The following is a 15,627-nucleotide window of genomic DNA, read 5'->3' as shown; positions in this document are numbered from 1 at the left end:
GAAAATATTTTGAAATCACTCTATATTTATAAACCACATCGATGATAATGCTTTCACCACAATTTCACTTTAGTAATAATAAGCAATGTTATTTTAAGCTTATGAAGTGCCCAATCGGTCGTTTATTGCAAACGTTGCGATATTATACCACAAAATTCGGAACATTTATATAATTTGGTATGAACGAGGGAATTTAATAACGAGAAAACTGCAAACAAAAGGAAGGTTCTATAGAAAAGTGACATGTTCCGTTCCTCCCATTGTATCTACGAGTTATGTGAAGTCCGACATACATATGGAACTCATCTTATTTCGCTTTATTTATTTAAGTTCAGTGCTTTATAATGCTCTATGTACTATATTCATATAATATTATAGTCAGTCATTTGCACTTAAATAATACCTATTTTATTTGCGTGTTTATTCGAGTATGTTTAAAGAGGCACTTTTAAATCGTCCCCCCTGTATGAAATTAAGCGTAAAGTTATTAACGATTAGAAATCCATTAAAAACTGACAAAATACTCAGTATTTACTCCTGTACATACTAACATACTTAAAAAAATCTGTAGTTTAATAGTAGGTATGATTAAATTAATTGCCATATTATGGAAAGTTTATTAGAAATTCAATTTCTTATTTCATTTTTTCATCATAAAGTTACGAATTACCTATTAGGTTAATAATATTTTACAATGATTTTTTACAAACTAAAATATTTTCCGACATCGGCCTTTGTTTCGGCACTATTGATCTGAACCAATTCGAAAATACACAGCCTTTGTGATCGTCTGGCAAATAAAAGGTTAAATTAAAAATAGTACGAATGAACTGACTTAAATATTCTATTGTTAAAAAGTCATTTTATATGAACTATTTTTATGTAATGTAAACTTTAATTAATATTTTCAGTTATTATTACTTGATCTACTTTTTATTATAATAAAGATTCAATACAATGACATTTAGTATAATTACAAGGTTAGTAGATTTACTTTTTTAATTTAGAAAAAAAACTTAATACTTATCCCGCTTGGTTCAAATCTGGTTAGTAGTTTTATTCTAAATATGAGAGTTACCTTAAAACGTGGATTTTAAGTTCAGACTTAGTTTCTCTTACCATTGGACGCTGCTCGCTATTTATAATCAAATATTAAAATTACAATATCGACGGTAGCAGTTTTGTAGGTACTATGGGCTATTACTACGTATTTGTTTAAATTACATTTTTAACTGGCCATTGTCTTCCATCTGTCCAAATGAGAATAATTCTGACGTGATTATAATTCATTAGTTTATCATTCTGCCTATCGACAGTCAAATAATTTGGCTAAATACAAACACAAGTTATGTTTATAAAAATGTGAGTTATTTTTACCTTTTTTTAATGAAAAGTGTGATTCTCTTTGAAACAAAACATAGAACGTACGACCGTGCAACAAGTAAAATGACGCCTTTGGTCATAGTCATTTAATAACCAAATATTATGTTTCGAACAAACTTCTCTCGTTCCCCTTTACTTATAACTTTTACGGTTGTTAGGTTTTGAACAGTGCACCGTATGCATTATAGAGTACAACTTAAATTCCTTATTTTAGACAAAATTGCTTTTAATACATACCCCTTACTACTAATTAAGTCAACGAGTTGTCACTTGACAGAAATTAATAAATAATATTTATGTATGTGCGAGTATATTTGTATTTTTTGTGACTTTTTCTTTCTGTTATGTTGGCTGCGAAAACGTGTTCTAATTGTTTTCCATATTTATTAATATTGATTGCGGTGTATAAAGAGTAAAATAAACTACTAATTTGTCTTAAAAGTAAATGAGCAATCAACTACGAGCGAAAAATGTCAATATACGAAAATATATCACCTTAATATTGCTGTAAATGAAAAGCTACCTGAAAATGACAGGTTTTAGGTAAAATGTCGTTAGCAGGCAATCGTTTAATCTATTTTCTTATTTATTTCAATAAGGAAAAAACGAAGTAAATAGTTTAACTGACAGGGGCTAGTACGACTTGACAGTTGAAACATTTTAATGATTATAAAGATATTTCGTAGTCATTTTTAGGTACATATCAGGTAATTAATTTCAAGAGTTTAAAGCGTTATATTCAAATTTGCGACTTACACAGCATTATACAAAACAAAAAAATCAAGCAAGCTTAATTTATATACGCTTACAAGTTACAAATGGATATTTTAAAAAAGTTATTTGAACATAAAGCTATCGGCGGAAATTTAGTATACACTATCCAGAATATACACGACGGATGCCTACTTATAATACATCCAACAAATTAAACGAAGTTCCACCATTTATTACGTAGGTACTCTCACCTGTTAGGATACAACATCCCTCTTAATTCACATATTAATTCTTTATTTCTGAGAGAGAAAAAGGGATTTACGACACTAACAGTGATCCTACAGAATAAAGTTAATCCGGTATTCGAGGAACTGACTTAAATCGGGGGTTGCAACTTTTAATCCAATATTGCTTCATTTTCGCGGAACCCATAACTGTATCTGAAATACGCAAAATATATTAAAAGCATATTTAAGTATAACGTGAAATAAATAAATGTAGGTAATATACATAAATTAATATATATGCATATATTTTAATACCGGTTATCAATTTTTAAGCAAAATAAAAAATAAATAAAAATATAAATATACTTTATTTAAGTAGACTTTTACAAGCACTTTTGAATCGTTATTAACAAATATATTAAGTAAAGCTACGATTCTATCGAGATTTTTTCAACCTTAAAAAATATAGTCATATTAGTTAAATACATTATATAACAAGTATTAATTCCACGCTTTTTTAACGTCTGTTTATACAGACATATAAGATGATTTCGATTTATGAAACGGCATAGTTAAAAATATATATGTACGTAGCCGACGCATTAACTGATGCGAGATGACTCTTGACTCTGCCTCCAATCACCGTGCCACTTTACGTCATAACGACGTGTGATGTTTGGTCGCGCCTATTTTTGGAAACCTTATTTTTAACATGGCATATCCTAATAGCGAAGCGTTTATAATTAATCGGTTGACCAGGCATTGTTTTACCTTTTTAACGGCAGAAACAACCCTATTTCGTTAAGTTGAAAAGCAACTAGTATGTTAACCAGTGCACTAATAGTGATTAAATGATCTCAATCAAAACGTTATTGACATTAAAGGCAACATTTTCAGTGCAAAACATTACACGAACGACAAAGCAAATGATATAAAGATTTATGCATTATATTTATGTTTGTGTGAATTTAGTGAATTAAAAGTCCTTTATTTCTTTACGCATTTTCTAACACCACGTCCCTAACTTGTAAATTAGAAAAGTTGTACTGCCTTTTATTTTATCAAAACTCATGAGTGTTGTATGTGAGGTTTTCTGCTAGTTGATGTAAATAACGTTTAACATCAATGCGATTAAACCGAGTCGATAAAATCGAATCAAACCAGTTCAATTCATTGAGAGATTTTGTGAAGTCTCGCTTTAAATTGAGCTGGAATCTCTATACGAATAAACTCGATAGCCAAGCAGATTTTTAATTTAAGCACATAAAATTAATTCGAATAACTGTTTATGGTTTGTCTATATCGAAACTCTAGCTTACAAATAAAGATAATATTGAATGGTTGATAATAGTTTTGTTATGTGTTGGTGCAAGGTTTTTCAGCATTCTAAATGACCTGAAATATATAACATTTTTAGCGGAATAATTGCTGTTGCTACACTGAATCATTAAAACAGCATCTTGAGTTCTCGGAATATGTTCTGATTCCGTGCTAATGAGGCACTAAATTTTGATGATGTCACGCTAAAACCAACACATAAAACGAAAGCCTATGGGATTTTTTTAAATATATGAAGGGAACTTTTACTTCACAATTGTATAGTTCAGGTATAATGATAATATATATAAGATAAATAATAAAATTTATTTATAAAATTGAATTTCATTTATTTATTTTATTTGAATACAATGATAAATAAAACTTATTTATTTATTTTATGAATAAAATAGCGTACTTATTCGTTGATTCGTTCTTATTTTCTTATTCGAATCTTATTCGTTGATTTTTATTAAAATTAATAATATTTTTATTGTATTTTAGTAAAGTAAATTACAGAGCTACGCTATATGGATAAATAATATTTTTTGAAGTGAAGTGCCTTACCACATTAAAAGATATATTTTATTATTATAGTATGACATCTATCCTATATCACTTATGATGATGTTTGGTAATTTTTAATTGTATATAAAATGTATATGGATAGTTGTGACTATTTACCATCAGGTGGCATTACGGGTTGACATAAGACCTTTTACCTACTTGTGCCATAAAAAACTTCAGAATTGAAATAGTGTATCAAGAAAAACAAAAGAGGTTTTAATTGAATATATCGGAAGAATCAATAACATTATATCAGAAGTACAGATAATAATGGTTTCTTGACATAACGGTAAAACGTCAATGCATCTAAAAACAGCTGCAATGTAAAAATGGCCTCCAAATTTTCGGGTAAATTAATTTTTTTTTAAAAAAAGAACTTAGTTACATTTTACATCAAATTTAAATATATAAACGAAACAGACTGTACGTATCGCATTAAAATTTATATTTAATTGAATTGTTCTTAATCTTTGGTATATTGTTTTTTTTCACACTTACCTTCATTGAAAGGGAAAAGAAAAACTTTATTTAAAATGGTAATTTTGAACGTTTTAAAAGAAATAAAGTACATTATACTATTAAAAATTATTCAAATCTCATGAAACGAGTTTTAATCACGTACGTAAAACAGAAAAAAATTTCAAACCATTTTATATTCTCATTGCTATAATAAAGAAGATATATTTTTATTTTAAATATAGGTCTTAAAAGACTGTCGTTTAATTCTCTTGATGATTAACGGTCGCTTCTCAGGATGGATTAATAAGATTTGTTTCCCAAGAGATTTAATCTTTGCCTTTTATCTGCTTAATAGGATACAAAACAATTGTATTGTTACAATTTATATTTAACACTAGCTATGCTCGCGACATTGTACGCGTTTAATTTAACAAAAAAAATGTAATATAAGTTACTCATTATATCAGTTATCTGCCAGAGAAAGTCCCGTCAAAATCGGTCCAGCCGTTCCAGAGATTAGCCGCAACAAAGGAACAGTCAGACAAAAATTATAAAAAAACGTTATTTTGGTATATGTACCCTGTACATATGCATACATACGCATTGAGAAAAAAAAGGGCTATTTTAATGTTACAAACAGACACTCCAATTTTATTATATTTATAGATATCACAAATGATTTCATTAAACAGCCTATAATTTGACATTATATTTATAAATATCTTGCGTTAAATACCACATTATATATAAAGATCTTGCGAGTCTTCACGTACCACTAAAGAACTTAATTGAACCCTTATACCCCTTGTACTCCGTGACTACTTCTATAGTCCTAAATTCACAAAGAAACTTGCGTTCAACTTTGACTTTGCTAAGCCGTTTCAACATTCAAAGCTGTATATATTATAAATAATTTAATTATCAAAATTACAAATTTAATATCGTCATGGATGTATAATTAATATATTGATATTAAAATAAATTTTGAATGTTTACTTTTCAATATGCAAATTGAATTACATTTTGCTTGTCAGAAATGCAATTTTCATGACACCGTGCTACTAAATAAACCTCCATTGTATTAAAAAAGAAAATAATTTCAAAGTGAATAGAATACATATTTTCATTCAATTTACCCTCAGTGTAACACACAAGTTCGTTTGTTTTCAATTAAAATAAATTGTAAACTGAATACTATTATACATTTACATATTATACTGAAAAGTAATAATGTTATGTTTAGTTAGTTGAGAGGATATCGCAAGAGTCTCGTGTAATTACATTTTCAATTTTGTAGTTTTATAATTGACGGGTGTTTTATCTATCCCGTCATTAATTATTCTACTGATAAGCATCAGTGTTATTCTGAAAGAAGTCGCTCCGTATCTCACTCAAAAAATCTTAAAAACCAACTTACGGAGATACGCTCTCTGATGTGTGTATCCGTTAAATGTTTAATTTTATTTTAGTCAATGTTATATATCATTTTTTTTGAGTCGAGATGGCCCAGTGGTTAGAACGCGTGTATCTTAACCGATGATTGCGGGTTCAAACCCAAGCAAGCACCGATGATTCATGTGCTTAATTTGTCTTTATAATTCATCTCGTGCTCAGCGGTGAAGGAAAACATCGTGAGGAAACCCGTATGTGACAAATTTCATAGAAATTCTGCCACATGTGTATTCCACCAACCTGCATTGGAACAGCGTGGTGAAATATGTTCCAAACCTTCGCCTCAAAGGGAGAGGAGGCTTTTAGCCCAGCAGTGGGAATTTATAGGCTGTTGTTGTATATATCTTTTTCATATTTCAAAATTATTTTCTTTCTACTTGAGTTTGTTTGTTGTTGAGTTGAGAGGTCCAGCTACGAATGTGAGGGTGAGTTCTATATCAATATCAATATCCAGCCAGCGCTAACCATTGACCGTCAGTTCATAAACAAGGTACAGAGAGTTTGGATAGCGCTTTAACTGTGTAATATTTAGTTCTTGTAATTTTCCACCGAAGGAAATTTATTGTTCTGCAATAACGTTATATATATTTATATTTCTAAGTTACCGTATTTAAGTATTTTTTATGCTATTGGTTGGCAGACGAAAAGAAACATTAACCATTTCTTTCATCGCAAAGCACCACCAACCTTGGATACTAAGATGTTATGTCCCTTGTGTCTGTAGTTCGCCATAAGGGACATAACATCTTAGTTTTGTTTAGTTAAAATTAATATTCAAGAACAGCTTTTTTATAACTCGTGGAATATTGTAAATAAAAAATAATTAAATGCAACGAAACCTTTGTTTAATGGGAAGTTTTCGAAAAGGTTTCTTCAGCTACATTTTATTATACATTAATATTTCAAAAAAGTATTTAGGTTATCGACTGTAATCATTGAAAAATTAAACATTTAGAAAACCTACAAAGAAAATAATCTACATTAATATTGGGATTTTAGTACCTGAACTAAATATACATATTCGACAAAATAAAAACACGAAAAATTTGTTTAAACATCAAGCGATGATATTATCATTTCCCATAAGCCTACATTTAAAGACTATAATATATTGATACGCAATATTGAAACAAACGAAGTAATAAATCGATTAACAAAAGCTACCACTGATGACAGAAATAGTGTCGTACCAACATAATATAATTCTGTTTACAAGTCGGCATCGGCAACAAAACGAAATGGTCCCAACGTTCCATATCGTGATCTCGTTATATGTTGAGTATTGTGCAGATGCACGCTATCTTTGCCGGTTATTGGGGCTCGCGTTTAATCCATAAGTTTTTGAGGTTAATCGAAATGATCCTGTTCGGCCATGTTGGTATTTTTGTATACCAGCCATTTGATGCATAATAATTTTAAATATGGATCGCAAACATGAAAAGTCGTTGCGTTGGAATATTTTTGTACGGTAAAGAATATATGTGAAAGTATTGAACTATTTAGATATATGTGTTATGATTTAAAAAACAGCTAATATATTAACATTTAAACATTTACATTTCTACGTCATTTAATATAATCACTTATGTCACGTGACTTACATGTGGCCGTTATGGGTGTTGCTATTTTTTAAAACATTATAATAACGTGGTATGCTAAGCCAAAATATGGCTTCCGTATATTATGTAAAGAGACAGACGATAATAAATCCTTTTTTATTGTAAATGTGTTTGGCTTGTATTTTTATAAAGTCATACACGACGATAACTCATTCCAAAAATGTACAATGTGCTGAAAATATGTGATGTCTCCAAAAGTACATAAAAATAGAATTATGAGCATGAACACAATTGGTGGTAGAGATTTGTGCAAGCCCTTCAGGGTGGGTACCACTCATTCATCGCATATTCTACCGTCGAAGATCAATACTTAGCCTTATTGTGTTTCGGCTCGAACGGTGAGTGAGCCAGTGTAAATGCAAGTATCAGGGACATAAGATCTTAATGAATAAAACAAAGGTTAATATTTCTTATAGAGCCATTGTCTATGAATAGTAGTGACCAGGTTTCAAGTGTCCCAATTTCGCTCCGCCTAGAACCAGTATAAAAAACGAACATATCGACATTGTAAAAGTAATACGAGAACGGTAAATTATCTAACGGCAGGGGACCGCTTTGCCTGCCTCAGTGCATGATGACAGCACGTCATTTGCAATGCGACCGCTTCACTACCGTAAAACGGGACCGCGGGCAATTCGGTGCTCCTGACAGCGCTCTACGAAGATTTTACATGTTAATTGGACCTGCATGTTAAATTTTCACATTACTTTTTCAAAAAGAACTTTCAAAAAGAAAGAACTCTGTCATTTATGACATTTTGGAAAATTGAGTTTTGTCTAGGACGGTATACATTTCGTGTTTCATCAGAATATGTTTTATTCAACCATTTTGTTGTGACCATTCTATTTATATTAAAAAATATCATAAATCCTATTAGTCGTTATCATTTTTGATCATAATCGACTTACTTGTCACTAAATCACAAAACCTCCTTTGTATTAACTAATAAAATATAATTTTTAATATCTTTTACAAAGATTTTGATATCAGTACATATATTATTTATTTTTTGTTTAGTACTTATAGCTTTTACCGTCTCTCAAAAAATAGTTTTTCTTCACCATTTTTGTTCTTTACTATTTTTATAGTTTTATAATTATTATACTTATTTTGTTTTATTCCATGCAATGATAACTGTTTTTTACAAAAGCTAAAAGTAGATCAACAAAATAACACGATAAAATATAGAAAGCTTGTAATCTTTTAGGATACCTTCGGTATACTGTATACCTTTGGGTTACAGCCGAATGGGCCGGCAAGCCCGGGGAAGTACCACACTCTCACTTAAAATCGGCGTAAAGTGGTAGCTATGCTACCGCATTTCGTCCGGTAAGTGAGAGTTCCGGAGGCCCAATCCCCCTCCCCCCCAAAAACTTGATGGTTGTGCAGAATATAGTTACATTACCCCAGGAGGGTACCATCAGCGACAGCGGTGGAGAATCCCTCTCTGGGCATCCATGCTCAGGACATACACCACCTGAGCAGGGATGCCCAGGCTGCATCTGCTGACTTCGCATCCGGATGGTTATCAGGTTACCGTCGATCCCCCTCTGGGCTCGTCGGACCACTGTCTCGTCCGCAGTACAGTGCCAGTTATGCGGTACTCACGGCCTCGCTTTGTTGGGTGCCGCCGAGTATGGGACTACAAGTCAGCAGATTGGGATGGGATGCGGTCTTTTTTTGCATCTTACCCATGAGGGCAGATTTGTTTCTCGCTGGATGATCCGAACGCTGCTGCTGACTCTGTTGCCGATGTGGTGCTTCAGGGTATGGAACTATTCATTCCTTACTCTGCAGTACCCATCGGTGGCAAGTCCCAGCCTTGGTTTGGTCGCTTCTGCAAAACGGCATCACGCCGAAAGTGGGAACGCTATCAAACCTGGGCTAATTCATCTGCGTCTCGTGATGTAAATACCAGCGTTTTCAAAAAGGAATATAACTCTGCCTCTAGGTCCCTCAAAAACGTGATTGCTAGGGCGAAGACGGAGTACATTGGCAGAATTGGCGAAAGACTGGTGCGCCTCCCTTCAGGAACACGTGCGTTCTGGTCTCTCGTTAAGGCTGTCTTAGGGAATTTCTGTCAGCCTTCGTTTCCATCTCTGCACAGGGACAGTGAGTCATTGGCCCATACCGCGAAAGAGAAAGCTGATCTTTTAGGCTCTCTCTTCGCGTCGAACTCGACTCTGGATGACCAAGGAAAGTCTCCACCGACAATTCCGCGGTGTGATACCACGATGCCGGAGGTTAAATTCCGGCAAAGTGCAGTTCGCAAAGCACTTCTTTCCTTGGATATTCATAAGTCGAGTGGACCTGATGGCATCCCTCCAATCGTGCTATGGACATGTGCTCCCGTTGGCACCAGTCTTAACGCGTCTTTTCCGGCAATCCTACACATTAGGCGTCGTCCCGAACTCCTGGAAGACAGCTTTGGTGCATCCGATCCCTAAAAAAGGCAACCACTCAGATCCGTCCAATTATAGGCGTATAGCCATCACCTCCTTGCTCTCCAAGGTAATGGAGTCCCTTATTAACTGCCAGCTCCTGCGGTATCTAGAGGAGAACCAGCTGATTAGCGACCGCCAGTACGGTTTCCGTCGGGGTCGGTCGGCCGGTGATCTTCTAGTTTACCTTACTCATAGATGGGCTGAAGCAGTTGAGAGCAAGGGGGAGGCATTAGCAGCCAGCTTGGACATAGCGAAGGCCTTCGATCGCGTCTGGCACAAAGCGCTTCTTTCGAAGCTTCCTTCCTATGGGCTTCCCGGGAAATTATGCAATTGGATTACCAGCTTTTTGGCAGATCGGAGCATTAAGGTCGTTGTCGACGGTGCATGCTCCGACTTAAAATTCGTCAATGCTGGTGTTCCACAAGGCTGCGTTCTATCACCCACTCTGTTTCTTCAGCATATTTCTGCATGATTTGTTGCAAATCGGGAACATTCATTGCTATGCAGACGACAGTACCGTTGACACCTTATACACCGGCCGCGCTAATATTTCTCGGGAAAACGTCGAAGAGAACCGGAACAAACTTGTGTCTGAAATCGAATCTTCGTTAAACGAAGTCCCAATTCGAGACTTCTCAGACATTTTCTGCCTCGCACAACTACTTTGTGGAACACGCTTTCGCCGGCGGTTTTTCCGAACCGATACGACATGGGAACCTTCAAGAAAAGAGCGTACTTCTTTCTTAAAGGCCGGCAACGCACCTGCAAGCCCCCTGGTGTTGCAGATGTCCATGGGCGGACCACCGCCTACCAAGTCACTTTCCATCAGGTGAGCCTCCTGCTCGTTTGCCACCTATGCCATAAAAAAAAAGCCTTGAAAATTCCCGAATGGGAATAACCAAATGACCAGGATATACAATAATGCACAACTACTTTACTAATTCGACCGGATAAAGTTCATTCACAGGACCAATTCCTTTATTTGCTTTCATATGCACGGTCATGTAAGCACAGCCAACTTTCAGACTACTATTGATAATTTCTTGGCAGAAAAAGGTAATAACTTTATTTTGTTGGCTTAAACCGGAATTATAAGATAGTTATAACAACGAAGCAATACATTTAATGAAAAATAGCACTTAATAAATGACAAAATATAAAGCATAACGTCCTTTATTTATGCGTCAAAATTTTTTGTATAGAACATTACGTTATGTAACATAGCATTCAAATTCGACTCAAATTAAATTCTCGTTGTATTCAAAAGTTAATATTCAATATTCGATAGCTTACACATTTCAGGAATTGATCAATAACAAATTATGTTTCTATTAGAACCTGGCCCAATGTTTCTTTCCTATGTATATTCGTTGCAATCAGATGTACGTTATAGAAGCTAATGTGATTCGGGTAATGCTGCACTAAACAGTACTAACTACGACCTATAATAATATGATATGACAAAAAACTTATTTTTTATGGTATTGGTTGGCGGACGAGCATATTGACCACCTGATGGTGGAAGTGGTCACCATCACCCATAGACAATGACGCTGTAAGAAGTATTAACAATTCCTTACATCGTCAATGTGCCACCGACCTTGGGAACTAAGATGTTATGTACCTTGTGCCTGTAGTTACACCGGCTCAGTCATCCTTCAAACCGGAACACAACAATACTGAGTACCGTTATTTGGCGGTAGAATAACTGATGAGTGGGTGGTACAAAGCAAGCCCGCCTGGGTAGCCCAGTAGCCCTACCACCAAGTAAGACAAAACAAATAAGTAACCCAAATTTTATGTTGATCGGTCTAATGATAAACGTGTATAATTAGACGTTGATACATCTCAAAGATATTTACGAACATTCATTTTATAAATAAAGTAACAAAGATGGTTTTCGAATGTTTATTTAGACTTAAAGAGTGATCTATAAAAACATCATAAACAATGATAATAATGAGTGCGACTCAACGTGACTTGAACGTATGCGGGTCGAGTGTTCTCACAATGAGGCTCGCATGGCTGGCTCATTACATTAATATTTTAGAATGCAATACCACAAGCTTGTGTTATTTAATTTAAATTTTCATCTCTTGTTAAATAGGATATGCCGTTGCTATATGTTTCAGGTAACATATTACGAACGTATAACTCCGCGCTGCGACCGTTATGAGCTAATTATTGACAAAACCCATTTATATTTACACGCGAAGGAAAATTTTAATGGACGAATTTATTCGTTCGTAAATAAATGCGACATCAGTTACTCGTAAAAGTAAATGGTACGTATTAAAAGCAAAAACACATACAATTTATGTAATCGAAGTTTTATAAAACACGTCTTGTAAGGTATGTTACATAAATTTGATGTTGTGTTTTTGTTTTAAGAACGTACTCGCTTAAAATGATTGCATTTGATAATTTTATTCTGAATAATAAAATAAGGTACTTTTAAGAAATGGATTCCAATTGATAATAGTTTATTTTCTCCCGAAAATTTCCATTCAGAGTTTCAATGATTATTATCAGAAAATAACCAAATGAACTGAAGTATATGTTATAATGACGTATTGACCTGGGTTTTGAATCTAGTACCTCCAGATTTGTAGCCTTATAAGCTCCACTAGAACAATAAGGCGTTCAATTAATTATAAATTAAACATAATAGTTAAGAATGAAATACATGTACATTTGGAATAATATAAAACCTTTAAAAAGAAACAGTCAGTGTGGGACCTCGCCTTTAATAAAGGGAATTCTAGCTATTTTCGCTGGTTGATGAACTTATAATAATCAAGAAAAAATTGTAAACTTACCTAAACAAAGAAGAGAAAAAAGACAGAGACAACTGAGAGCCCGTGCATGAAGTGTAATAAAAAAAAAACATGACTGCAAAATACCTCTTATCAAATAAATAACAATACTATGTTTATTTTAATTAAGATAAGTACCATCGGAACAATACACACGAAATCAATGAAAATTATATAATTTGAATATGAAGCTGTGAAAAGAGATACCTCGGAATCTTTTATTCAAAATGTCAAGTCGGTTTCCCGTTTTGTTTGTCATCTTCATAATTACCTAATTTGATTATGGCTTGTTATTTATTCATTTCCAAGTTAAAAATTTATCTTCGTTAGCGAACTGCTATCAAATAAATTTTAATTATTAATAAAATTAAAAATTTGTAAAGTTATACATTTGCATTATGTATTGCATTCCTTCGAAACTTGATTATAAGTGAGTGAAGACAGGGGTGTTTTGGGTACAATATATCGCTAAGGCGTATATAATAAACATCAGTGTATTCTCCTTTAAATATAAATATAATAAAAGTTTTTATGAACACATGGATGATTCAATTTTCATCGGTCAAATCATATCCCTAAAGAAAGAGTTCAATCAAAATCTTCTTTAATCAAGTAGGCTCACAACGGCTCATAGTTCAACATTGTAGCATGATTACAGTGATGAATTAAATGTAAAGTTACCCCCGGTTCAGAAAGTAGATTGTATCAGGGAGAACCGACAAAAACTAGTTCGTAAAAGTGAATTGAGTTACTTTTAATTTCATTGTACAAAGTAAAATATAATAAAAAAAATATATATCCTGCCTAGAAATCTATTTTTTTTTCAGTTATTAATTGCTAAGTCGAAATGTAATTGTAATGTAATTTGATGTAGTTCGATCGTATTATTTAGTTGGCGACATATGCTGTTTTTAGTTTAGACTAAAAATACAACTTTTTTACGTTGACAAACATTTTAAAATATTTACTTACAAAACCTACATCGATAAAAGATAAACCATTTCCTTGTCGTACGTAGCTATTTTTCTTTAAAGGAAAAATAAATTAAAGTATCGTAAAACATAATAAAACTTTATACGACACTTGGCTCTAACTTATTCATATAACAGTAACTTCGTTAAACTTGCGAACAACTGAACTGAATCTTTACTGTAAAAGGATAGTCGTTAAAACAATTTACTTGAGTGACTTTGTGTTATTAATAGTTTTTACAATGCAATAAATTCCGAGTTGTTTCTGCGTGAAATCGAGATTGATATATTCATATTAATTAACATGCATTTATTTTTATTGACAGTAAAATCACGTACTTAATTAACATAATGTAGTTTATATTGTATTTTATGTAGGATAAATATAGTTATTATTAATTATAAAAAGCCCAGTAGTGGGAACATAACAATCTTAATTTAAAATATCAGTTTCAAACCCAGGCAGTAGTGCTTAATTTTTATTTATGATATATCTGAACGAAGAAATAGGGTCAACAACTAGAAAATCTACCTTTAATTCATAAACTTTTAGATGCAAAACCAATCCATATGTAACAGTTATCTACTGTTTAATCTTAGTTCAGTAGTGGACAAAGGCTTCACAATGTGTTACTTTAATAAATAATTAATTAGTCCATAGTGTTTCTACTTATAGTACATTCATTCGTATATTCTGATGTTGTTCAGTAGAGTATTATTCCAAACATGTAATTTTACATTTAATATTTAAACGATTTCAGCTACCGACAACCAACACACGCCAAATTCTTTAATTAATGCTTTTCAAGAAAATACTACTATTACAATACCGTATACAACAACAGCCTGTAAATTCCCACTGCTGGGCTAAAGGCCTCCTCTCCCTTTGAGGAGAAGGTTTGGAACATATTCCACCAGGCTGTTCCAATGCGGGTTGGTGGAATACACATGTGGCAGAATTTCTATGAAATTTGTCACATGCAGGTTTCCTGACGATGTTTTCCTTCACCGCTGAGCACGAGATGAATTATAAAGACAAATTAAGGACATGAATCAGTGGTGCTTGCCTGGGTTTGAACCCGCAATCATTGGTTAAGATGCACGCGTTCTAACCACTGGGCCATCTCGACTCAATACCGTATAAAAGTTAGTTAGTATTTGCTTAACTTTTATACGGTTTTTATAATACCGTATAAAAGTTAAGCAAATACTGAATATAAGAAAAGAGCTATTTTTTCTTTACTGTTAATTTATATAAATTCAACAACAAAAGATAATGATATAGCACTTCTGAAGTACCATCATTATTTCAGAACTGATTTAAAAGGGTACCTAAATTAAGGGATCCCTAGGACGACGTCAGAAATTTTAAAGTGTTCTTTAACTCAAGGATATGCCCTCGGCCATTGTAGGAACGCTTGACCTCCTTATCTCCTTCTAGTTATCGCTTCAGCCGCTTTACAATATACATAACCTTATACTGAAATGTATTGACATTCGTAGAATTTCTTAAGCGCGCGATACATGTCTGGTATTCTGATGCATTCACTATACTTATATATTTAACTTGTTTATTTTCTTTTAGTATTAAGGAAAGTCAACCAGTATAGAATACAAACTATTGTGTTGCCATTTATTTACATCAATATTACTTGCCG

The 15,627-nt window shown here is 33.1% G+C and overlaps 1 protein-coding gene across 8 annotated transcripts in view; it reads left to right on the top strand.

Annotated features, from left to right (window-relative positions):
* Window positions 1-15,627, top strand: part of LOC124530166 — a 206,892-nt gene that overhangs the window by 30,878 nt on the left and 160,387 nt on the right. The window lies entirely within an intron of this gene.

This window comes from Vanessa cardui, chromosome 6, assembly GCF_905220365.1.
Source record: "Vanessa cardui chromosome 6, ilVanCard2.1, whole genome shotgun sequence".
Classification (NCBI taxonomy): domain Eukaryota; kingdom Metazoa; phylum Arthropoda; class Insecta; order Lepidoptera; family Nymphalidae; genus Vanessa; species Vanessa cardui.
This window is presented reverse-complemented; position numbering and strand designations above follow the sequence as displayed.